The sequence below is a fragment of the Gopherus evgoodei genome, chromosome 8 (assembly GCF_007399415.2).
Source record: "Gopherus evgoodei ecotype Sinaloan lineage chromosome 8, rGopEvg1_v1.p, whole genome shotgun sequence".
Classification (NCBI taxonomy): Eukaryota; Metazoa; Chordata; order Testudines; family Testudinidae; genus Gopherus; species Gopherus evgoodei.
Window position 1 is genome coordinate 72634398 of NC_044329.1, and position 25178 is coordinate 72659575.

The 25178-nt window shown below is 42.8% G+C and overlaps 1 long non-coding RNA gene across 1 annotated transcript; it reads left to right on the plus strand.

Annotated features, from left to right (window-relative positions):
• Nucleotides 1-1640: 1640 nt before the first annotated feature.
• Nucleotides 1641-23363, plus strand: LOC115656480. Its single transcript, XR_004001675.1, has 3 exons — nucleotides 1641-1721; nucleotides 8226-8235; nucleotides 23350-23363. It is a non-coding gene; the product is annotated as an uncharacterized LOC115656480 (long non-coding RNA).
• The last annotated feature ends 1815 nt before the right edge of the window (nucleotides 23364-25178 follow it).

The following is a 25178-nucleotide window of genomic DNA, read 5'->3' on the forward strand; positions in this document are numbered from 1 at the left end:
CATCATCATCTCAATCTGCTGTGATTGTTGCCTCTCTTGAGACCTTCTCATGGAAGGCAGCCGACTTAGTGCCCCTTATCTCCCTCTTCTGAGATTTGGAGATGGTGTCACCTATTCCTCCAGTATCCCCATGTGGAGTGGCAATTTAGGTTGGTTATAAGAATTTGTAACACCACTTGTGGCTACAGCTGCGTGAAATTTTAATTGGACTTTTATTATTTGACACACATTTTCACCAGTCTGTTAGACTGGTGGTAATGAGGACTAGCAGTTACATGTCTAACCCACACTTTGCTGCAAATTGCTTAAACTCTGGCTCATTGTCAACATTACTATGTTTGATATATCATGTCTATGAAAATAGATTTGATATTCACAATCACCTGTTTAGCTGTAGTATCTGCTAGTAAGACCACTTGCAGGGAATTGAATATAACAGTGTAGGACAAGTACCTATTTTTTCCAGACAATGTAAACAAATCTATGCATGCTTTGCTTTTATTTTGATAATCCAATCGTCTTTTGTTGCCACATTATCTCCTATGAAGAGTTCATCTGAACTAGTGGTGCTGTCATCCTCTTTTTTCACACTGAATACACTCTGGTGGTGCTTCCAAATTCTTGCGAAGTGATGTAATTCATTGAAATTCATGTATTTTTTCCTTCATATGCCCAGCATTGTCTTGGCTTGTGTTGGTTGCCACAATCTGTGCAGCTCCATGTGCTATTTTTGGTGGACTCTGACTTAAAGCTCTGCATGCCTTTCTGCTGCATGTCTCTATCTTTTTGTATTTTGGATTCTGTATCATGTCTACGATGCCTGAGTGCTGTCCAATCTCCAAGCTGTCCAAGCTTCATTCTGGATGGAGTGACTGACTTCTTTTGCTTGGGGAATTCTGATTGCTTTGTCAAAGGTTAATACTTGGTTTTCCAGTAGCATCTCTCTGAGTTTTTGATTACAGATCCAAATCATTATCTGGTCTGTTATCAAGAATTCATGTAGCCTCCCAAAATTGCAAGGTTGGTTCTTTAGCTTTAGATCAGTTACAAACTTTTCTATGGTGTCACCTTTTTGTACTGTCTGTTTAAAAACTCATGTTTAATTTTTACATGGACTACAGTACTCCAATTTTTGGAATAAAGTTTCACAGTTAACCTCCTCAGCCTGAGTTAACTGAGAACTGTTAAATGGAACAAGTTCTTCAGAACAAGCTGTTGTCAGAAATAAGGCTACCTTCTTACTGACTGCCTTTTGCTGGCACTCATTGCTTGCAGATACAGAGTAAAGTGTTTAAACCTTGACCAGTGCTTTCCACATTTCCAGAATTTCAACTCTGGTGGGACTTTTAAGTGTTCCATCCTTTCCCTCAGGTTATTTCTTAGTTCCTTTTTACTCTAGATACCATGTAATTCTTCTTTGAGTGATTGCTCATATCCATTCCAGTTAGTTGTGCGCGCGCCGCATGCATGTTCGTTGGAAGACTTTTTACCCTAGCAACACTCGGTGGGTCAGCTGGGTGCCCCGTGGAGTGGCGCCGCTATAGCACCAGATATATACCCCAGTCAACCCAGCCACTCTTCAGTTCCTTCTTACCGCCCGTGTCGGTCGTTGGAACATTGGAGTGCAGCTTAGCTGACCTCCACTCCCCCTAGCTACTCGTAGTTTTTCGTTCGTTATCGTGTATATAGATATAATTCTTTTATATATAGATATATATATAGTTATACGTTTCAGGGAGTAGCCCCTTCCCTGCACCCGGTGCCGGAGCCCATGCCTGACTCACTGGGTTTCAAACCGTGCTCAGCCTGCCACAGGCCGATGCCGACAGCAGATCCGTATGACTCCTGTTTGAAGTGCCTCGGGGAATCGCACTTGACAGCTAAGTGCCCCATTTGCAAGGCTTTCAAGCCGCGAACAAAAAAGGAGCGGGACATCAGGCTTAAACAGCTCCTCATGGAGGGTGACTCTGACCCCTATACCTTCGGCACTGAGCGCTGGTCAGTCGGTGAGCAGAAGCGCCTCCGCGGCACCGGACCACACTGGTACACCCAAAGACTTTCGGCACCGGACGTCGCCGGCACCGAAGTCAGCTCCACGACGCTCCCTCTCCCCAAGGTTGAGAAAGGCCAAGACTCCTGCTGCTTCAGCACCACCTGCACTGCAGCCAGAGAGTACACCTAGGTCAGATCGCCAGGCGCCGATACCCGCCGCGGCACTGACTAAATCGGCACTGTCGATTCCGGTCCCACAAGGGCCATCGAGTCCGGCACCTGTTAGCTCCCCGGCGCATGCCACGATAGAGCTCACTATGCCATCCATGCCAGAGGTGTTCTCAGCAGCGAGGGACCTGATCGCCCTGACAGACTCGGCACTGCCTCTACCCATGGCACCGCCAGTGAGGGTAATCCAATGCATAGGCAAGCCGACCTTGATTAGATCACCCTCTGTCAGCGCAGCGGACCGGCACCGCTCATAATCGCGGTCCTGCAGACGCTCCAGGTCCAGACGGCGCTCCCGCTCTCGACACCGCTCACAGTCCCGGCACTGTTCTACTACACGGCACCAGTCAGACTCGCTGCACCGGTTGGATTCCTGTTCACTGGCTCACTACCCACGGCACGGCTCCAGTTCTCGGCACCGCTCCAGGCACTGTGCCTCCTGAAGCCATTCACGATGCCGGGATTCGAGATCTCGGTCGACTTCCCGGCACTGATCTGGTTGCAGGTCCTGATCTCGATCCCGGTACTGATCCCCGATACATAGGGGAGCGAGGTCCGTTGGAACATCTGCACAAGGTTTCTCCGCTCCTCCATGGCCATCCAGACATACGTCGGTGTCATCCCACACGGACAGCTACTGTGACCAAGACCGCGATGCGGATGTGCCTACCGGAGTTTTTCAAGAAGCCCAGTCTCAGGACCCAGGACCTCACCAGTGGTCCTTTTGGACATCTTGGGCGTACCACCAGGCCCAAGGTGCTCCGCTAGTTCCGACCCGCTCTGCTTCATCAGAGCACCAAGCACCAGAGGACACAGTTAGCCGTCCTCCTCCACCCGGGATGGAGGAGCCGATAGTCCACCCACCGGGTTCCCCGGTGATGCTGGAGCAGGAACCGGCGCATGAGCAAGAGGCCATACAAGACCCGTTCGTCCCCGGCATTTCATCTTCTTTCTCTCCAGATGAGGCAGTGACAGGGACCTCCTCTTCGGGGCCGCCTCCAATAGACCTAAGAACCCATCAGGACCTCCTCACGAGGATAGCGCTCAATATGAACCTACAGGTGGAGGAAGTCCCGGAGGTCGAGGACCCTGTAGTGAGCATCCTGTCGGCAGATACCACCACTAGAGTGGCTTTACCTTTCATCAGGACCATCCAAGCCAATACCGACACCTTATGGCAGTCCCCAGCCTCCATTCTCCCTACGGCAAAGGGAGTCGAGCGAAAATACATGGTACCCTCTCGGGGATATCTATATGTATCTATATGTCCACCCTCCTCCCTCCTCGCTAGTTGTCCAGTCGGTCAACGAGAGGGAGCACCATGGCCAACAGGCACCAGCCCCAAAGTCAAAGGAGGCTAGGCAGATGGACCTATGCGGCCGCAAGGTGTATTCGGCAGGCGCCCTACAGCTCCAGGTGGCAAATCAGCAGGCTCTACTGAACCATTATAGCTACAACACCTGGGTGGAGGTGGGTAGATTTACAGAACTATTCCCCCCGGACTCCCGCCATGAATTCGCTGCATTCCTAGAGGAAGGGAAAAAGGTAGCCAGAACCTCCCTCCAGGCTTCTCTAGATGCGGCCTACTCGGCAGCCAGAACTCTGGCCTCCGGTATCACCATGAGACGCATCTCATGGCTACAGGTTTCCAACCTCCCGCCTGAGTTACAATATACCATACAGGACTTACCCTTTGATGGTAAGGGTCTGTTCTCAGAAAAGACTGACCCCAGGCTACAAAGCTTGAAAGACAACAGGGTCATCATGCGTTCTTTGGGCATGCATACACCTGTGACCCAACACAGACCTTTCCTTCCCCAGACTCACCGCCCGTACTTTGTGCCCAGACACAGGCAAGACTTTAGCAGATGGCATGGATGGGGTGGCCGTAGACACCAGTCCAGACCCCAAGGGGGCCAAAACCACGGCCCCTCAAAACCACCAGCGGGACCTAAGTCTGCCTTTTGAAGGTATGCCCGAGGACAGCGTACCAGTTTCAGGACAGGATCCATTTCCTCCCTTCTCCAACCGCCTCTCCTACTTCCTCCCGGCGTGGTCCCAATTGACCTCAGACCTCTGGGTCCTATGCACGGTGAAACAAGGATACCACCTCCAATTTGTTTCAACCCCGCCTTCCCACCCTCCAACACAATCCCTTTTCAGGGACCCCTCTCACGAGCAATTCCTCCTACAAGAGGTGCAGACGCTCCTCGCCATAGGAGCAATAGAGGAGGTACCACAAGACGAGAAGGGCAAAGGGCAAAGAACTCCCCTTACTTTCTGATCCCCAAGTCGAAAGGAGGCCTCAGGCCTATCCTAGACCTGCGAGGCCTCAACAAGTTCATGATAAAGTTGAAGTTCCGCATGGTCTCCCTGGGGACCATTATCCCGTCCTTGGATCCTGGAGACTGGTATGCTGCCCTCGATATGAAGGACGCGTACTTTCACATCGCCATATTTCCTCTACACAGGAGGTATCTTCACTTTGTAGCCAACCACCAGCACTTCCAATTCACGGTCCTCCCCTTTGGCCTCTCCACGGCCCCAAGGGTGTTTACAAAGTGTTTGGCCGTAGTCGCTGCACATCTCTGCCGACGTCGGATACACGTATGCCCGTATCTGGATGACTGGCTCATCAGAGGGACCTCCGAGACACAGGTCAGGCAGCACATAGGCATTATCAGGGACCTAATCACACGCTTAGGCCTGATGCTCAATACGGAAAAATCCACACTGGTCCCCACATAAAGGCTAGACTTCATAGGAGCTTCTCTGAACTCCAATCTAGCCAAGGCCTACCTACCCCAGCCATGATTCCAGGCAATGGCGACGATCATTCGAGGTCTGCAGAACTTCCCGACAATCTCAGCTCGCACCTGTCTCAGTCTCCTAGGTCACATGGCTTCCTGTACTTATGTGACGAAATATGCCAGGCTCCACCTCCGACCCCTCCAAACGTGGCTCAATTCGGTCTACCATCTGGGCAGGGACCCAATAGATGCAATAGTTACCATTCCCCCGAGCATCCTACGCTCCCTCGACTGGTGGCTAACCCCCTCCGTGGTATGTGCAGGGTTACCGATCCATCCGCCACAACCCTCACTGTCCCTGACGACGGACACGTCATCTCTCGCATGGGGGGCTCACCTTGGACACCTTCCTACCCAGGGCCTTTGGCTATCGCAGGAGCTGGTGCTTCACATAAATGTCCAAGAGCTGAGAGCGGTCCATCTGGCATGCCAGACATTCCAGGAGCATCTACACAGCCGTTGTGTCTCAGTGTTTACAGACAACACAACGGCCATGTATTATATCAACAAACAGGGAGGGACTCGATCTTCCCCCCTATGTCAGGAGGCCATCCGACTCTGGGACTTCTGCATAGCCCACTCAATAGACCTGGTAGCATCCTTTCTCCCAGGCATTTGGAACACTCTGGCGGATCAGCTGAGCGGATCCTTCCTCTGTCACGAATGGTCAATAAGACCAGATGTTATTCATTCGATCTTTCAGAAGTGGGGCTTTCCCCACATAGACCTGTTCACCTCTCGCACGAACAGGAAATGTCAAGCGTTCTACTCCTTCCAGGGTCTTTCACCGGGATCGATCTCGGATGCATTCCTCATGTCATGAAAGCACCGCCTGCTCTATCCCTTCCCACCGTTCCCGCTGGTTCACAAGGTCCTGATAAAACTCCGCAGGGACAGAGTGCACATAATCATGATTGCGCCAGCGTGGCCCAGACAGCACTGGTACACCACACTGTGCAACCTATCCATAGCCAGCCCAATTACCCTGCCACTCCACTCATATCCATTCCAAACCCACCCTCTTTCCCCACTGTCGGAGTAGCTGGCAAGAAGGAACTGAAGGGTGGCTGGGTTGGCTGGGGTATATCTCTGGTGCCATAGTGGCGCCACTCCAGGGGCCGACCTGCCGACCCACCAAGTGTTGCTAGGGTAAAAAGTCTTCCGACGAACATGCACGCGGTGCGCGCACACCTAACTGGAATGGATATGAGCAACACATCTCGAAGAACAACAGTTACAAAGGTGAGTAACCGTCTTTTTTCAGTGCTTTCTCACTGTTCAAGGTGCTTGCGAAAGATCTGCTTTACTCTGTCTGGTTCCAGCTGTCTGTGCATAACAAGAGCTTCACATTTCCCAATATCACAACTAGTCTTTCTTAAGGGTTGAGGGAGTTGGTGTTTGGCAAACCACCCAAAGCAATGGGTGGCCATGCGCCTCCCAGGGCTAGCCTAGCACTGTGGACCTGTGAGGCTCCTAAGACCAGTGGGAACTTGGGTCTCTGATGTTCCACATAAGTCTTGTATGAGATCAAAGAATGCTGATAAGCATATAAGACTTGTGGGAGTTGTGGGTTTGGGAAGTTCCCAAAGAGCCTTGTGTGGGAGAATCATCAACTGGCTAGATCCACAGGAATCATCAGGCTTCTGAGCCTGCTAAGCCACATCTCGAAGAGTTTAAAAGCTGCACCGGGAAAGAGCTCACAAAATGCATAGGAACATAAAGTGTTCTATACAGAAACCATTCCTACATTGAAGTCTGTCTATAGAGAATGTTTTCAACTTTGCAAACTCAGTGCCTGGTGCTACTCCCACTGAAGTGAATGTGAGTCTTGCTGACTTCGATGGGAGAACTGTGCTCTTTTTGCAGTCTGTGTCATAGGAGGTTAAGCATGGCCCAAACTGAGTGTTTCGTCACGCTTCATTATTTGTTGCAAGCAACAAAAGGGCTCCATCATCAGTGAGTGCTAAAGTTGAAACTTTCAAATGATAAAATTCAGCCACTTTTGTGTCATTGGATGAGGAAAATTCACCTTCAAAATCATATTTGCGAAAAATGGGATGGAAATTTCACTTTTCTGTAACTCGAAATAGCTGAATAAATTTCGCTTAAACTTTTTGCCTCTGGGATGGCACAAAGTGGAGAACATTTTAGGAGAATATTTCAAAAACTTATTGAGGAAAAAAATGAAGTTATAATGCCATTCCTGACATAAACTTAACAGCCGGTGCTACCTGGAGCCTTGTATAATAATGCATCTTATCTGACCCAAATCCAACAACAAATACTTTGGTTCTCTATTCCTGTATATTTTGCTGCTGGCTACAGATAAAATTGAACATGTTTTGTTCAAAGTAGCTAGACACCAATTATTCACCAAGTCAAAGGTGAAAAAGAAATACTAAAGTGTGTTAGCTACAGTGTAATGAGTTCATTACACAAACTGGAACATGAATGGCTTAGTATTTCAGAGACAAAGGGAGCATTCATAAATAGGAGAAAAGGAGACAGGATGAATTCTCCACTTTTATCATTGAACAAAATTGATGACTCCTTTGCTAAATATCATAACAAAACCAAAGCTGGATGTAATTAAAATATGTCCCAGCTTTGTTTAATTGTGTATACTGTGTAAATCCTTGGAGCCATTTTGTTCACATCTATCAAAATAAAAGGACTCCTGAGTCCTAATTCATAATTTATAAGCATAGCCATGACAGTGAGTGTGGCTGCAGGCTACTGTGACTACCTTTGCAATAGCCAGAGAATGCTAAGTAGAAGCAGCATCATACCTTTCGGAGCTGAATAGTTTTTTTTCTTGTTTCTATTTTATTTATACATTAAATCTTTTTTTTTTTTAATTTTAATTGTCAAGCTGCAAGTCTTTTGCCTTCTGATTACTGGCTGCCCAGGATGTTATTTAGTCTACTCCATGTGCTTATGAAGATGAAAAGACTCAAAATAACATCAAGATGTCTTCAGTGCTCCATGCTGACAGAGCAGAGGCAGCCTCTATTGATTGTCACCTCTCACAGCAGTAATAAGAATGTAAACTCATCCTTGTGCTGCTTTCCACCAAAGCATTGCACGACCAGCTTTCCTCTCTCACAAGCCCACGTTCATCTCTTTGGTTGTCAATATGTCCTGATGGAGCTTTTAGACACTTATCAATATTTCACTACATTCCTATTGACCCAGCAATTACACAGTAATTGATTTAAGATTGATAATCAAGTTAACATTTTAATGTTCAAAGACAAAGATAAACAACTAAATGTGAAATTATTTCAGTGTATTACTTCGTGTGTGTGTGTGTGTGTGCGCGCGCACGTGCGGTACTGTTTACTGCAGGAGAAATGAAACATTTCACAATATTGTTTGGAGTCTGAGACTCATTTGTTGTCTGCCAGGACTAAGCAATATTTTATTATAACAGTGCTACTTTTTTAATAGACACGTTCCAGTGAGTCCCTTCAGCACTTCTTGATAATAAAGCTTTATGAAATGAGGTGTATTCACTAAATATGAAAAGTCCCAGTTTAACAAATGTATGAAGCAATGTATCTGCTGAGGAGTAAGGCCATAGAGTTATTTAGGAGACTACAATGTTGCATGAAAGAGTTAGCTTTGGTAAGTGATACTTTTGGTGAATCAGTAATATTGATTTCTTGCACAGAAAGGTCTGAGGTGCAGTCAAAGTTCTGACAAGCTTGAGTACTACCAGCTCCGTGGACATAAATATTTAGCAAAGAAAATGTTCAAATAAATAAAACCATGAATGTGGAAAGATGGAATCTTTTCCAGTATGACAGTGATTAACTCAAATCTATTGATTTTGCTAGCTGTTTGGTGTATAGGGTGGAATACAGGCTGTGAAATCATGATCCATTCTGGATGATACCAGTGGAATAGGAGGGCAGGAGGACATGCATCCAGCATGAAGGTTGAATTTTTCACTTTATAAGAGGCGTTAAGTCACAAAGAAAAATGTTACTCCTGACTAATAAATTTGGGAGTGGAAAGAAAAGGATGATGGAAGTAAATTTTGAAATTGTTACCCCTGTCGGTTTCCTAACCAGTCTTGTTATCAGAGATTACTGTAAGGAAACCTAATGCTTTTTTTTATTTTATATAACTGGAAAGCATTCCAAACAAAACATTAAGAACCCAATCCTTTAGCCCTTATTTACACTAGCAGTGCCAACTTCTCTTTCTGATGTAAATGGTCACAAAGAGTCCCACTAAAGATAAAGTTTATTGGATTTGGGCCATAAATGAGAAAAGAAAAGGAAAAACCCACCAAAGACGTACATGTGAAGTCACATTAGGAAAGTCACTTAACATGTGGCCTTTCCATATCCAGGTGCAAACAAAGAGCACAGCACAGCACTTGGTTGCAACAGAGCTAAATGTTTTATTAGTAATAACCAGAAGCAACACAGGTAGTCAGCACTGAGTCTGGGGGCAGTGAGGTAGAGAGAAGGTCCATGCTTTTTGAGGCTTTAGGATCTTTGAGTTTGCTGCTGAATAACATTATTATGATCTTCAATAAATTGCTCCTCAGTGGGATATGAGGGAAGAAGCGATGAAGCTTCATTCTCAGCATTGTCACAATCAGAAAATGTTAGCCCTATGGCCATCTCTATTGTGGATGTCTCCTCTTATCTGGTTCTTTATTTACCGTTTTCAGTATTCCCATCTTTAGACATCAGTTCTGTAATTACTGTTAGGGCTAGTAGAAAATTTTCCATCAAAACTTTTTTTGATGGAAAAATTGGGTTTCTCACAAAATGAATGTGTGCTTTTCCTCCAGAACTGAACTCTCCCTTCCAAATCAGACTCTTTTTGGCCCAGTATCTGTGCTTGCTTGCTGTAGCGCCTCTGTGATTAACGTTTCTGTTTTACCTGTTTCTTTCTTTTGTACCTTTTGGGGCTTTTCTTTTGCTCACTGCCTTTCTCAGTCTTAGCTGCTACTGCTTCTCCTCTTCTGTCCTGACATCACAATGTATTTGGGGAATTAAAGAAAACTCCTTAGTAAAAAGGAATTTCACACATTTCTCTGTTATTTCTTTACCTGTTTTCTCTCCTGTCTCTAAGGTTGGAGGGACAGCCAATTCTGACATCACATTGTGTGGTGTAGTGCAGGCAGCAACCAGGAGTAGACAGGCAAGTATGGCTGGAACAGAAGTGCTCTATTTATAATAACCCAGAAATAATATAGATAATACAGCTACTTCTGGGTGTGGTGACACCTACAGTTTTAATTCTGTAAATTGACATTCTGATTATTTCTATCACATACCCAATGTTTTATTAGTGTTGTTTGAGAGTCCTAACTTGAGTGCATCCACATGCTAATGTAAATTAAAAACAACAGCTTGGAATACTTAATACAGGTGATTACACTGAGTTGTTGGGTTCTGAATGACCAAATGACAGAAACAAGCAACAACACAAAAGGTCTATGATTTTCCCCTTCATTCCCCTCAGTGTAAACTACTGAGAGTAGAGCAGTACTTCCTCCCAACCTCTAAGAAGAGACTTACAGGCCTGCAGACTTTCAGATATTTAAGTGAGGTTTCTTGCCAACATAAGCGTTTGTCACTTGGGACAGTATACAGGACTGGGGCCCTTGTAAGTGAAATCCTTTCTTTCTTTCTTTCTTTCTTTCTTTCTTTCTTTCTTTCTTTCTTTCTTTCTTTCTTCCGGATTTTCAAAAGTTTTACATTTCTGCATTCAAAAAACCAAAAACAAAATGTCCCACAATTTGTGTGGTAGTATGAATGTTAGAGTGAAGCAGTGAGTGGAAGGCAATGTGAAATTCTTCAGAATCACCTCAGATATATCCAAACCTCATTGTTATTTAGGCCAAATCCTCACAGGTATTTAGATGCCTAAAGTTATAGATTTCATTGAGAGGGCCTTAGTGAATAAATGAATAAATTAAAAATATACTGCAAGCAAAACTCTCAGGGTAGGGGAGAGAATATGAAGTATTTTAGCTATGTAGGTACTATGATGTTATTATGTTTATTGCTAAGGGTCAATGTGGCAGTTCAAACAACAGCTACCTCAAACCAAACTCCCCAAAACCCTCTTCTTGCAGAAAAACATTTGGTGAAGGGTCCCCATCCACTACCCATAATTTCTCATCTGGATCAAGAAGCCCTGAAGATGATCTAAGGTCCAGTTCATTGTGGACCTGCACCTTGTGTTTGTTATTACATCAGTGTCAGTTGCTGAGAAACACTTCCATTCTGGCTTGGTTGCATTTTTTACCTACTTTGCACTGATGTAAATGACTGCATGTGGTTTGGGTTAATGATAAACCCTAATAGCATAGGGATAAGCAGGTCACTTGGCTAGCCTCCTCCATTGAAAGGACAGTGGGGTAGATAGAGAAAAGCAGGGCCTGTTGTAATGGGATAGGAAGGAGTTTGGTTTGGTGAGGGCTCCCCAGGTCTTGGTAAATTTGGATAAACATTTGAACTTTTGGATGCTTATCAACATTAAGCCTCCAAAGGTTTGAGGTCAGACCATCACTAATTATTAGCCACATTTTGCCTTTTTAAAATTAGATGGTCAAGGCATAAAGAAGCACGAGCTATGCATGTCAACTGCAAAAAGTTGATTCCTAGCCTGCAAGACTGCTGATGATAATATGAATAATAGATTTTAAAATGACAAACCAGGGCACGTGTCTGCATTTCATGTCGACGCATTCATATTTTATTTAATGCTCTTATCCGTAGATAGAAAGACGTTAGATATTAGAGATTTTACTTTAATTAAAACTCAGTAGGATCAACAAACCAACAAATAATGGAATTGTGTTATGCATTTCTGGTGCCTGACTTGAAACAATGAAGGCTCACAGGTTCTGAGCACTCATAATTCCAGTTGAAGTTAGTGGGAACATCAGGTGCTTCACACCTTTCAAAAGCAGGCCTGAGGTGTCTCAGGTTGTGGACCCAGAAACTGAGGAACCCAAAATCACTTGCTGCTTCTGAAAATGTTCTTAATCCCTGAATTCCTGAATCCTGTCTCCTTCTGTGATGCTTTTTTAACATCCTAATGCCCAGGCACAGCTAGATTCCAAAGGAGCAACAACATCTCTGTGAATATTTTCACATCCGAGCTCTGCCAGTGACTTCCAGTGGTAAAATTCTGATCTGATCTCCCCCTCCTCCTGTTTGCCAGTTAGAGCTAAGATGGAGCTATGCAGAGCTGCTACAACCGTAGATAACTTCAAGCCCCTCTAGAGGCATAATGCCTGCCTGATCCCCCACAAAATGGTGCTCTGCCCCTCCTGCCAGTATAGATTGTGATACAATCTGGCCCTTGTCTGACCTATCTATCATAAGGCTTTGTACTGTCGCCCATCATCACAGTATCTGTGTGCCTTCCATGTAAACTCAAAAGCAAATTGAAGTCTATAGTGGACATTGTGGAGTCTGCAGTTGCTCTGTGCTGGTTTCCTCTGCTAGTAAATGAAGGTAATAATGCTTAACTATCTCTCAGAGTTTTGTGAGAGTTAATTAGTTTGTTAGTATTTGTACAACACTCTGAAAAATATAAAGCATTATAGTCCAGCTCCTCAAAGTGATTTAGGCATTGATTTCAATGGAAATTAGGAGCCTAAATACTTTGAGGATCTGGGCTTATGTGCTAGTCACTGACGATTGCTACAACCTTGCGTATTGAAAAGATAAATACTTTTGGTTCTTGCCAGTGTCCATGGTACTATTAAATTAATAAATTACTTTAATATAGATTTAACTCTGTAACATAGTAATTTGTTCAAACTGGTCAGAGTGCACTTGTAACTAAGGCTAAGAGAACAACTTGGCCTTTTATACTACACTGTCATTATAACATGAACCTGCAAAACCACTGATATTCAGAAAGCCAAAGAGTGCATACTATCATAGTAGTATTTAAAAGAACTTTCTAAATGGCTCTTTTATGCTGGCTTCATCTCTTGCAGGCTCATATGAGAAAAAACTTTCAATGTAATTTATTATGTGTCAGTGTTCTCTAGCTCCAAACGTATCCCCACTTCAGTTCCTTGACTTCAGTATAACAGAGGACCAGAAACAGCTGTTTTGCATGACAAATTACACTGTTACACCCAGTCTTATAATTAGGATGGAAGGTAGATATGTTACATCCACATTTAGGAAAAGAGCGACAAAAGATTAATTGCAGTCTATTAAAATTCTAAATTCATCATTGCTCGAAAATTTCTTCATTTTATGCCAGAGTGGAAGAAGTCCAATGCATTTGTGAAATGAATCCAGTATGTGCTAATCTGCCATGCTGACCTCATTCAAACTTGAGGGCCCAAATGTATTATAAAGCATAATTACTTTAGAGCTAAAATCTTAAGCAAGGCTTTACAAGGGCCATGTCTATGAAATGCAAATTGAAATTGCCATGGTTCATGTATAAACAGGGAACCTAATCAAGTAAAACCCATATAAACAAGGACTTCTTAAATAGCCCCAAGAAACAAAACATAAAAGTGATATTAGAGTCTACATTTTATAAAGTATTTGAACACTGCTTTTTTTTAATGAATTTTAAGACCTGCAATGTTCTGAAGGTTTTCTATGTGTTTTAAGTTATGCATTTTTAATTTCTTTTATATTAGCTGGCAGATGTCAAAATAGAACGTCATTCAAATTTTCAGCCTAATTATGCATGCCAACACACAGTATCTGGGTAGAATATTATGAGTTCTGGGTACCAGTTTTTAATTTTTTATTAGGGCAATTAATCTAATTGCATATTAGTCCACTTGTATCATAAGATTTTTAATATCAGGATGCCAGTCATTTATGTTCAAGAAGAGGGGAGGGAATATTGGTCTTTTTTCAGGGTTGTGGTTTAACTTCTGAGAACACCATTTCAGGGACATTTAAGACAGTAGATTATTTCTTTTTTGAAGATAATCATAAAAGTTTTTATGGAAAAAGTAATCTGATGAAGACAGAGTGGGGTCAAAGCTGACAAAGGCAAATGATTCCTCACCATGAGAAACCCCATCTCTGATAAAATGCTCAGTTGAAATTAGAGCTTTCTGAGGTTTGGAAAACTCACATTTGCTTACTACATGCAATCAGGTTAAAGTGAAAGCAAACCTGCTCAGCCTTTCTCATCTATATGCATCACATAGGGGGGCGGAGGAACAGATGCTAGCACTTCATTACTTTTTTGTAATAACCATAGTATAATTTATCCTGAAGTGATTATAGTTTGATGATCAGCTAATTAGGAGACACATTATAATTTTTATAGGCTATTTGTAAAGTATTACAAGTGAGAGAGTGGCACAAAAATATTGTTTCATGACAATGGTAGTAACTGTATTTTATAACAAATAGTCATCAGGCTGGGTATGGAAACAAACTGAAGTCACAGGAAATTTAAATGGGATATTTAAATCTTCAAAAACACATTTTCTATGTTTATGTGTAAGTTGATATTTTCCTCAATAGTTTTTCCCACTACATACATTCTTTGTTGTTTTTTCAAATGTTAGACTATTTCAGTGTTTTATATGAAGAAAGTTACACAATGAGAAACTTGTTACAGAAACTCGTTTATTATACATGTGCTCAGTGTGTGACTCCTGACCTAATAGAACCTTCTTAATGTTCACTTTGAGAAATGAATTTGAAGTGTTAAATGTCCTGAGTTCATTACTGTGGGTTGCCATTTGTTCCAGTGAAGTTACAGTGCAGCCACTGAATAGCTCTTGCAAAACAGTTAGCAATATTTTGTGGTAACTCTATGAATAACTCATGTCTATATTAATGCTACCCAAAATCACTTGCACCTTCATTTTTGATTGTCAAACACACTTTATGTGGCTTATCACTCCTGCCCTTCTCCTATAGCCTTCCTTCTCAAATACATCCTCCCTTCCCCAACACCATCCTTTCATTCCCCCACCGGTCCTGAATCTGATCTCCTTCCCTCTTAGTTAATCACCTACAATCTCCTATCCTTCCCCAAAAGGCAGATAATCAGGACTAAGTGACTTCCTTTCTCCAGAATGTTTCCCTGATTTCCAATATCCTCCTCCTCCCAAAGCCCAACGTTCTTCTATCTATCTGCGTAAAACACATCCAATCATCAGAAGGTTTTACCAATAAGCATATACAAAAACATTCTCCATTGGGCTAGCTGAGATCATTTGACGAGAGCGTGAGCAACATTAGTAATGACATTACCATATTATCATTTGCAAGGCAGCCACATAGTCATCCATACATATGTTTCTGCACCATTATGCCATTACAACATCTTCCAGAGCTGACACAGGCCTCAGAAGGGTGGTCCTGCAATCCCTATTTCGATAGACTACAAGCCCCCTCTCTTGCATGGGGTGCTGCTTGTGAGTCACCTAAGCGGCATACACGTTTGCATCTACCTACAAGGAGAAAAGGTTAGTCGCTGTAACTCTGGTTCTTCGAGATGTAATGAAGATGTGTATTCCCCCGACCCGCCCTTTGGCCCCTCTGCATCACAGTCTTCTATCATGGGCATTCAGTGTGAAGTAACTAAGGGGGAAGGGTCCAGGCGGCATCACCTCATATAGCCAGGGGAATGGTCACAGTCACGAGGCATGAGCACCACTCCTCTATGGGAACTGGTAGGCAAAATCTCTGATGCACTAGGTGCGTGCACACCTAAGTGAAATACACATCTGCATCACATCTTGAAGAACCACAGTTACAGTAAGTAGCCATTTCTTCTTTTGTCTGTGCCCCTACAACAAATGTAAGTGTGCCTTTCATAGAGTCTGCATTTTATTGAATTATTAGTATTTTACCAGAGTACTTTTCAAACAGACTTAAATACAATATGACGCTGTAGAACACTTTTATCGAGGCTTTTAATACAACAGTGGCCTATTTTATCTAGTACATTTATTGAAAGAATCCACAGATTCCCTACTAACATTGCTCACTTAGGCGTTCTCCCACTTTTCCAGATTGGTCTATATTTCTGTACAATTTTGTTTCTGATAGCAACACTATTCTAACACTCCATACAAGCAGGATGGGCCTTATCTTCCTCTCACTTACATTATTGTAAGTCAGGAGTAGCTTCACTGAAGTCAGTAGAGTGACAGAGATGTAAAACTTGAGTCAGTCAGAGGAGAATCAGGCCCTGTAAGTGTTCTGAATAAGGGCATTTTATACTAGGACACTAAAACAGAGTATTGTATAATAAACAGAGCATCATTAAGGCAAGCAGTAAGACTCAGAAGATACTAAATTTCTGATTTAAAAAAGGAACCTAGATTGTGATTTGACACCTTAATGAAAAGGAAATGAAAGAGAATGTTACATTCTTTAACTACACCCTACCTTTGGAATTAATTTATTTAAACCAAAAATGTTAAATTCCTAAAGGAGAACAGAAGATAAAGTCTCTAAGCGGCAGGTAGGGCAAGCTTCAGTATGAGGAACTTGAATATGCTAGAGCTGTTTGAAGGAGATAAAATAAGGAAAAGAATCCTTCTATGCTTTTGATCTGTATAGGAATTTCAGTTTAGATGTTAAGACACAATCATTTCAGGATTCAATAATAGGGTCCAAATGTCTGAGGGGTCTCTAAGAATTATTGGAGTTCTTTGCTCCTATTAAATTTCTGTTTCTATAGGAATTCACCATAGGCTTTCACAGAAGAAAGAGCAAACAAAAAACCCTCCATGTGTGTCACTATTCAAAAAGTATGTTGATAGATATAAAGATTGGATAGATTGTATATGTGAAAAACAGAGAGACTGCATAAGTACTTGGGCTGTTTCTGTATGATTGATTAAATCACAAAATGCACACTGCTTTCCAGGATAGAAGTTTTATCACGGAATCCTAGATATATAGGGCTGGAAGAGAACTCGAGAAATCATCTAATCCATTCCCCCCACCCATGTTGGTTAGGTCCAAGTATACCTGGACTATACCTGACAGGTGTTTGTCTAACCCGTTCTTAAAAACTTCCCATGATGGGGATTCCACAGCCTCCCTTAATAACCTATTCCACTACTTAACTACAATCCTTATAGTTCATTTCTCCCCCCCTATTATCTAACTTAAATCTCCCTTGCTGCAGATTAATGATATGTTTATACTTGGAGTACGGGGTGTGATTCCCAGCTCATGTAGACATACTTGTTCTGTTATTGCACTACTGCATTAAAAATAATAGTGCAGCTGGGGTAGCACTGGCAGCACCAAATGGTGACACAGATTAGTCGTGTCGAATACAAACCCACCTGAAGCCCCTGAGTATGTACTCACCATGGCTAGCGCATACTACCACTTGCTGCTGTCCATGCTGCCCCAACTACACTACTATTTTTAGCATTCTAGCTCAATGAGAGCTAGCGTACAAATGTGTGCGTGAGCTGGGAATCACATCCCCAGGTCCAAATGTAGATGTAGCCTAAACCGATTACTTTTTATTCTATCTTCAGTGATCGTGGAGAACAATTGATCACTCTCCTTTTTATAAACTTTGTATACTTGTGGCACCTTAGACACTAACAAAGTTATTTGAGCATAAGCTTTCATGGGCTAGAGCCCACTTCATCGGATGCATAGAATGGAACATATAGTAATGAGATATACACCTCTACCTCGATATAACACTGTGCTTGGGAGCCAAAAAATCTTACCGCATTATAGGTGAAATTGTGTTATATTGAACTTGCTTTGATCCACTGGAGTGTGCAGCCCCCTGCCCCCCGAGCACTGCTGTATCGTGTTATATCAGAATTTGTGTTATATCTGGTCGTGTTATATCGGGGTAGAGGTGTATATACACATACAGAGATCCTGAACAGGTGGGAGTTGTCCTACCAACTCTAAGAGGCTAATTAATTAAGAGAAAAAACTATTGTAATGATAATCAAGATAGCCCATTACAGACAGTTTGACAAGAAGGTGTGAAGATACTTAACATGGGGAAATAGATTCAATGTGTGTAATCACTCAGGCATTCCCAGTCTCTATTAAAGCCTAGGCCATTACACACATTGAATCTATTTCCCCATGTTAAGTATCCTCACACCTTCTTGTCAAACTGTCTGAAATGGGCTATCTTGATTATCCATCCCTCCAGTTTGTTCACATCTTTCTTAAAGTGTGGCACCCAGAACTGGACTCTGTCCTCCTTATGAGACCTCAGCACTGCTGAGTTGAGTGAAACAGTTACCTCCTGTGTCTTATATACAGCACACATGTTAATACAGCCCAGAATGACATTTGCCTTTCTAGCAACTGCATCACATTGTTGACTCATATTCATTGTGTGATCCACTATAATTCCAAGCTCCTTTTCAGCTTCTTCTTAGCCCGCTATTTCCCAATTTGTAGTTGTGCATTTGATTTTTTCCCATCTTGTTGATTTCAGACTATTTCTCTAATTAATATTAATATTTCATTATATTTTAAACACTTGACAAAACCAATTATATTGTTAGAAGAAGAAAAGCATTTTTAAAATATTGTATTCTATATGTCAGAACCAACCTTAGGATGCATCTCTCCTCAACCCCAGGGGATGAAACAGTCCATCCAGGGTAGGTTGCAACATCACAAGTTTCCCACTCAGCCAGAGGACCTGCAGCTGGCTAGGGCTGCTCAACAAGTGTTATAGATGCTTTTGTCTTCTAACGGGTTTGGCCAGGCCAGCCAGTGTAGGTACTGATTAACTGTATTCCCTGGCAGCTCTCACTGGTAGGTATATGTATATTCTGTCTACATATAGTAGACTGGAATGAAAAATCAGACTAAAATTTTGCTTTGATGGCCAGTAAAGAATAAAATGTGGTTTAAAACAAACTTGAAAACCTCATTTTTTTTAATCTCTGCTCACTCAACCTTCCCTTTGCAGCCCCTTTGTGTATTTTTGTTCTTCCCTGAGATTCAGTAAAGGGAGACAGGTTCATGGGATCTAAGGATTTTATACCGTTTGTCTTCGTTGAACAGTAATTTTTGCAACAAAAACTGTTGATCAGCTAGCCGCTGGTTGAAAATGGGTCAAATGCCCTTTACCTTAAATAGAAAAGTATTAGCAAAAATAACTGTAGCAGCAATACAGTGAGGATAAAAGTATCCTATTTTTTGTGGACTCATAAAAATCACAGATGGCAAAGACCTACTTGTCACCAGATAGAAAGCTCATTAATCATAGAATCATAGGATGTCAGGGTTAGAAGGGACCTCAGGCAATCATCTAGTCCAAACTCCTGCTCAAAGCAGGACCATTCCCCAACTAAATCATCCCAGCCGGGGCTTTGTCAAGCCTGACCTTAGAAACCTCTAAGGAAAGAGATTCCACCACCTCCCTAGGTAACCCATTCCCATGCTTCACCACTCTCCTAGTGAAAAAGTTTTTCCTAATGTCCAACCTAAACCTTCCCCACTGCAACTTGAGACCATTGCTCCTTGTTCTGTCATTTGCTACCACTGAGAACAGTCTAGATCAGTGGTCCCAAACGCGGTGCCCGCGGGCGCCATGACACCCTCCGGGGCATCTATGTACACCTGCGTACTGTCCGGTGGACGAGCATCCGCCAAAATGCCCCGAGAAGCAGTGTCATCCAGAGGCGTCACCGTTGAAATGCCACTGATTTTCAGCAGTGATGCCTCTGGATGATGCTGCTTGTTGGCAGCATTTCGTCGGTGATATCTATTGACGTTGCTGCTTCTCGGCGGCATTTCAGCCGCGGCACCTATTGACATTGCCGCTTCTCAGGGGAATTTCTGCGGATGCTCGTCCACCAGCCACGGTCCTCAGTGGCTCATCGTATGGCGCCTGCCAGACAAAAAAGGTTGGGGACCACTGATCTAGATCCATCCTCTTTGGAACCCCTTTTCAGGTAGTTGAAAGCAGCTATCAAATTCCCCCTCAATCATGTGCTCCAGCCCCCTAATAATTTTTGTTGACCTCCGCTGGACTCTTTCAAATTTTTCCACATCATTCTTGTAGTGTTGGGCCCAAAACTGGACACAGTACTCCAGATGGGCCTCACCAATGCCCAATAGAGGGGAATGATCACGTCCCTTGATATACTGGCAATGATCCTACTAATGCAGCCCAAAATGCTGTTAGCTCTCTTGGCAACAAGGGCACACTGTTGACTCATATCCAGCTTCTCGCCCACTGTGACCCCTAGGTCCTTTTCTGCAGAACTGCTGCGTAGCCACTTGGTCCCTAGTCTATAGCAGTTCATGGGATTCTTCTGTCCTAAGTGCGGTGCCTTTGTCCTTGTTGAACCTCATCAGATTTCTTTTGGCCCAATCCTCTAATTTGTCTAGGTCCCTCTGTATCCTATCCCTACCCTCCAGGACTTCTACCACTCCTCCCAGTTTAAGGTCATCTGCAAACTTGCTGAGGGTGCAATCCACGCCATCCTCCAGATCATTAATGAAGATATTGAACAAAAACGGCCCCAGGATCAACCCTCGGAGGACTCCGCTTGATACTGGCTGCCAACTAGACATCAAGCTGTTGATCACTACCCGTTGAGCCCGAAAAGTATCTTTCTGTGAAATTCATCTAGCCCTGGATCATCTAGTTCATCTCTCCGCTAGTGTAAAATTGTCCCTTATTTACATTTATTTGTGTTTTCACCAGTCTATTTTTACATGTGACAAGTGATGGGAATTTCCTCTCTTCTTTGGAGAAATAATTCCCCTGACTAAGGCTGTGTCTACACTGCACTTTTGTTGGTAAAACTTTTGTCAGTCGGGTGTGTTTTTTCATGCACCCTTGACTGACAAAAGCATTACTGATGAAAAGCACCAGTGCGGACAGCGCTTTGTTGGCAGGTGATGCTCTCCTGTCAACAAAGCTACTGCCCCTTGTTGTCGGCAGGAGAGCTCTCTCCTGGCGACGGCTGCGCTGCATACCTTACAACGGCACTGCTGCAGCGGCTATAAGATGCGCATTGTAGACATAGCCTTTGGTGGTGTAATGAACTGCACTCAGTTGGCGTTCTTTGGGCAGTTGGCTTTTATATGTCCCAGTTCATTACACTTGAAGCATCTTTCATCTGACTGGTCACTGGGTTGAGGTGAGTTACTGGAGACTGGTGAGGTGGAAGAATAGTGTGTCTGTGGCTTTTCTTGGGTTGTAGGTGGGGTCTTTGGTTGTCCTCGGTTGTAGGGTTTATGGTCAGTGTACCCTCTGGGGTATTCGTTCCCCTTGACAGTAGCTTTCTTGCTTTCTGTCACTTCCATTCATCTGGCTCCAATCTCCCCTGCCTCGGTGAGATTTTTGGATTTTTCATCTTGTATGTACCGTGTTATGTCCTTAGGAACACCATCCAAGAACTGCTCCATTTGTATAAGGAGGTGCAGTTTATCTAAGGATTTAACATTGTTTCCTGATATCCAGGCCTCATAATTTTTCCCAATGTAGTAGGCGTGTTTGGGAAATGACACATCTGGTTTCCACTTTTGGGTTCTGAAACGCCGACGGGCATTATCCGGGGTTATCCCCATTCTGTATCTGGCCTTGGTTTGAAAAAGTTTATAGTCGTTCATTTTCTCCTTAGGCATTTCAGCTGCCACCTCTGCTAAAGGTCTACTGAGCTGTGGTCTCAATTCTACCATGTACTGGTCTTCAGAGATGCTGTACCCAAGACAGGCTTTTTCAAAATTTTCCAAGAAGGCCTCAGTGTCATCACTTGCCTTGTAGGTGGGAAATTTCTTGGGATGTGGAAGCATAATTGGCGAAGGGTTGTTAGGATTGGCTGGAGCATGCAGCCCAGCTTGCGCTAAGTCCAGTTTATGTTTTCTCTGTTTTTCCTTCTCTTCACTTTCTTTTTGTTGTTTTTTCATTTCTCGGCAGTGGGCCACCTCTTCTTCTTGTAGTTTTCTGTGGTGGGCTGCATCTTCTTCTTGTTTCCTTCTGTGAGCCACCTCTTCTTCTTCTTGTTTCCTTCTGTGAGCTGCCTCTTCTTCTTGTTGTTTTCTTTTGTGGGCTGCCTCTTCCTTGGCTAGTTCTGCATTAATTAGTTCTATCCGTCTCTTATGATCATTTTCTTTGTCTATGGCTTGTTGCCGTGCTCACTCCTGCCTTAGGCTTTCCTTGGAACTCATGTTTTCTGCTTTCTTGTGCTGAGGCGCCCTCTGGTGTTTATTGTCTGAACTGCAGCTTCTCTGTTGCCTTCTGGGGTCTGCCTAGCAACAATGCCTTTTTCCCTTTCTTCCTCTAGCTAATTTTTTAAATGTAAAGTAAACCAGAAAAACCACTGTATTTGCATGTGTATTGCTGTATACTGACTCTCAATGGGAGTGCTATTGTCACAAAAGACCTTTAATAGTTCCTTAATGGTTCCTTGCTTAATATGCAAGCCACAACTGCCAGAGAGAGCAGAGAAAAAAAATTCTCTCTGGTTCCTTTTGAAACCAAATTGTTTCTCTCTGCTTAAAAGCCCCTAGCAGAGAAAAGAAAAATATAATATTCCTACTGGCTTCTGGATTCTATCTTTCCCACCGCTGCCACCATGTCATAACATATTCCCAGATTTGGACCTTAGTGTCCGAAATATGGGTGTTAGCATGAAAACCTCCAAGCTTAGTTACCAGCTTGGACCTGGTAAAGCTGCCACCACCCAAAAAATTAGAGTGTTTTGGGGCACTCTGGTTCCCCCAAAAACTTTACCTGGGGACCCCAAGACCCAAATTCCTTGAGTTTCACAACAAAGGGGAATAAACCATTTCCCTTCCCCCTCCTCCTTCCAGGTGTTTCCTCCCTGGGTTCATGGAGAGATACACAGAAGCAAGCTCCGTGAATCTAAACAGAGGGATTCCACCCTCCCTATTTCCAGTCCTGGAAACACAAGTACCGAGAGAGCCACTCTCTCTCCCACCCCCCCTTCTTCCAGAGGGAATGCAAAGTCAGGCTAGTAAATCTAAAACACAGAGATTTTCCCCCCTGACTTCTTCCTCCCACCAATTCTCTGGTGAGCTGCAACTCAATTCCCTGGAGTCCCCCACTAAAGAAAAACTCCAACAGGTCTTAAAAAGAAAGCTTTATGTAAAAAGAAAGAAAAATACATAATAATGGTTTCTCTATATTAAGGTGACAAATACAGGGTCAATTGCTTAAAAGAAATATGAATAAACAGCCTTATTTAAAAGAACACAATTCAAAACACTTCAGCAACTACACACATGTAAATAAAAAAAAAATTCTTTGTACTTACAACTGGGAAACAGAAGATTAGAAAGCAGGAGACAGAAAAATCCTTCCCATAGCCGAGAGGGACAGACACAAGACAAGAACAAAGGACACACACACACAAATTTCCCTCCACCCAGATTTGAAAAAGTCTTGTTTCCTGATTGGTCCTCTGGTCAGGTATTTCAGGTTACTCCTTTCCAGGTGAAAGAGACATTAACCCTTAGCTATCTGTTTATGACACTTTACTCTCAGGAAAAATATAATTATAGTCAGCCTATTTTTTCCTTTAATTTCATTTCATTGCTTCTTAATTATGAAAAATAATTGCTTCCCACTTCAGTATTAACACTCTTCTAATATTTGTAGACTGTTGTCGTGTTCCCATTTAGTTTCTGCTTAGTTAAGCTATTGTAAATACATTTAGCTTTTTTAATCTTTCCTTGAAAGTCTATCACTTCAATCCATTTTTTGTTCCTCTTTAAATTCCCTATGGTCTGTCAATATCAAGCTGCCCAGAACTTAGCATAATCGTTTCTGTGTAATTGTACAAGGGCTATATAAGTCATGGTGAAAATCAGTGCAAAATTTATATCCTCTTTGCTTACTTTTAACCATATTTCAAGATGTTCTTAGATATTGCAAAGAATATACTATGTTTTGCAATTTAGGCCTGATCTACACTGGGGCAGGGCGGTGTCGATGTAAGATATGTCGACTTTAGCTACAGGAATACCGTAGCTGAAGTCGATGTATCTTATTCTGACTTACCTCCCGTCCTCACGGTGCGGGATCAACGGCCGTGGTTCCCCCATTGACTCCGCTACTGCTGCTCGTGCCGATGGAGTTCCGGAGTTGACAGGGAGTGCGTTTGGGGATCAAACGAGACGTAATATATCGATCCCCGATAAATTGATTGCTACCCACCGATATGGCGAGTAGTCTGGACGTACCCTTTGACACTTGAAGCCAAATTCTGTCTCCATTGCTCACACAAGTAGTCACATTGACTTCTGAGACTCTTCATATGAGTAAATTAATCTTATTATTGCTTTAGAATAGACTTCTTTAATTCTATTTGGGGCAGAAAGATATCACTTAATAACTTGTATTTGCTTTTTCTTCATTTTAAATTTGATGTGAAGGGTGAGTTGCAAAGAATGTTCTTCTTTTTAGAATATAATTTTTACAAACATAGAAACAGGAATATTCCTGTTCTTTTGCAATCTTTCTCTAAGATAATGAAAAAAGATGGAATTACTCAGAACTTGTCAGTTTTTGAGTGTTTCATTTTTCTCTCAAAGGGGAGTTGTTAAATTGCAGGGTCAAATACGTGAACAGGAAACCTGCAACTTTCCAATTTGAGAGCTAAAAGTAGAAGCCAAAAAAATAAGAAATAAAGACCTCAAACTGGGGAGAGGAATTGGGACAAAAAATGTTATTAACTGGTTAGAGAGTGTTTCTAACTATGATCTAATAAAAATCTCACTCCAGAGCAGATGATTTATTTGAATACTTTCTATATATACATGTGTATATATGTTTGTATATTTGTGTGTGTATGTATAACTATTATTATTTTAGGAATAGATACACATTAATTGTGTTGTTAGTGTTGTGAATATGTTGCACATTGCTGGGCTAGATATATGATGATGTACAAACATGCACATGTACACCTGTTGCATCCTGCCTAATGTGTAGGCTGTAAACTGTAGGTACTAGGGTAATACTAAATAAGAATAATAAATGGCAAGACCCCCAAAAAATGGAAGGAAAACAAGGGTAACCATGATAGGGACATATGGTTACAATCACTAGCTAGTAACCATTATCACCATATCAGAAATGGCAAAACCAAGACTGAGAGGATAAGTGATTTGCTCAAGGCTGCACAGAGGGTCATCATAAAAACTGAGGTTAGAATTCGGAAGTTAC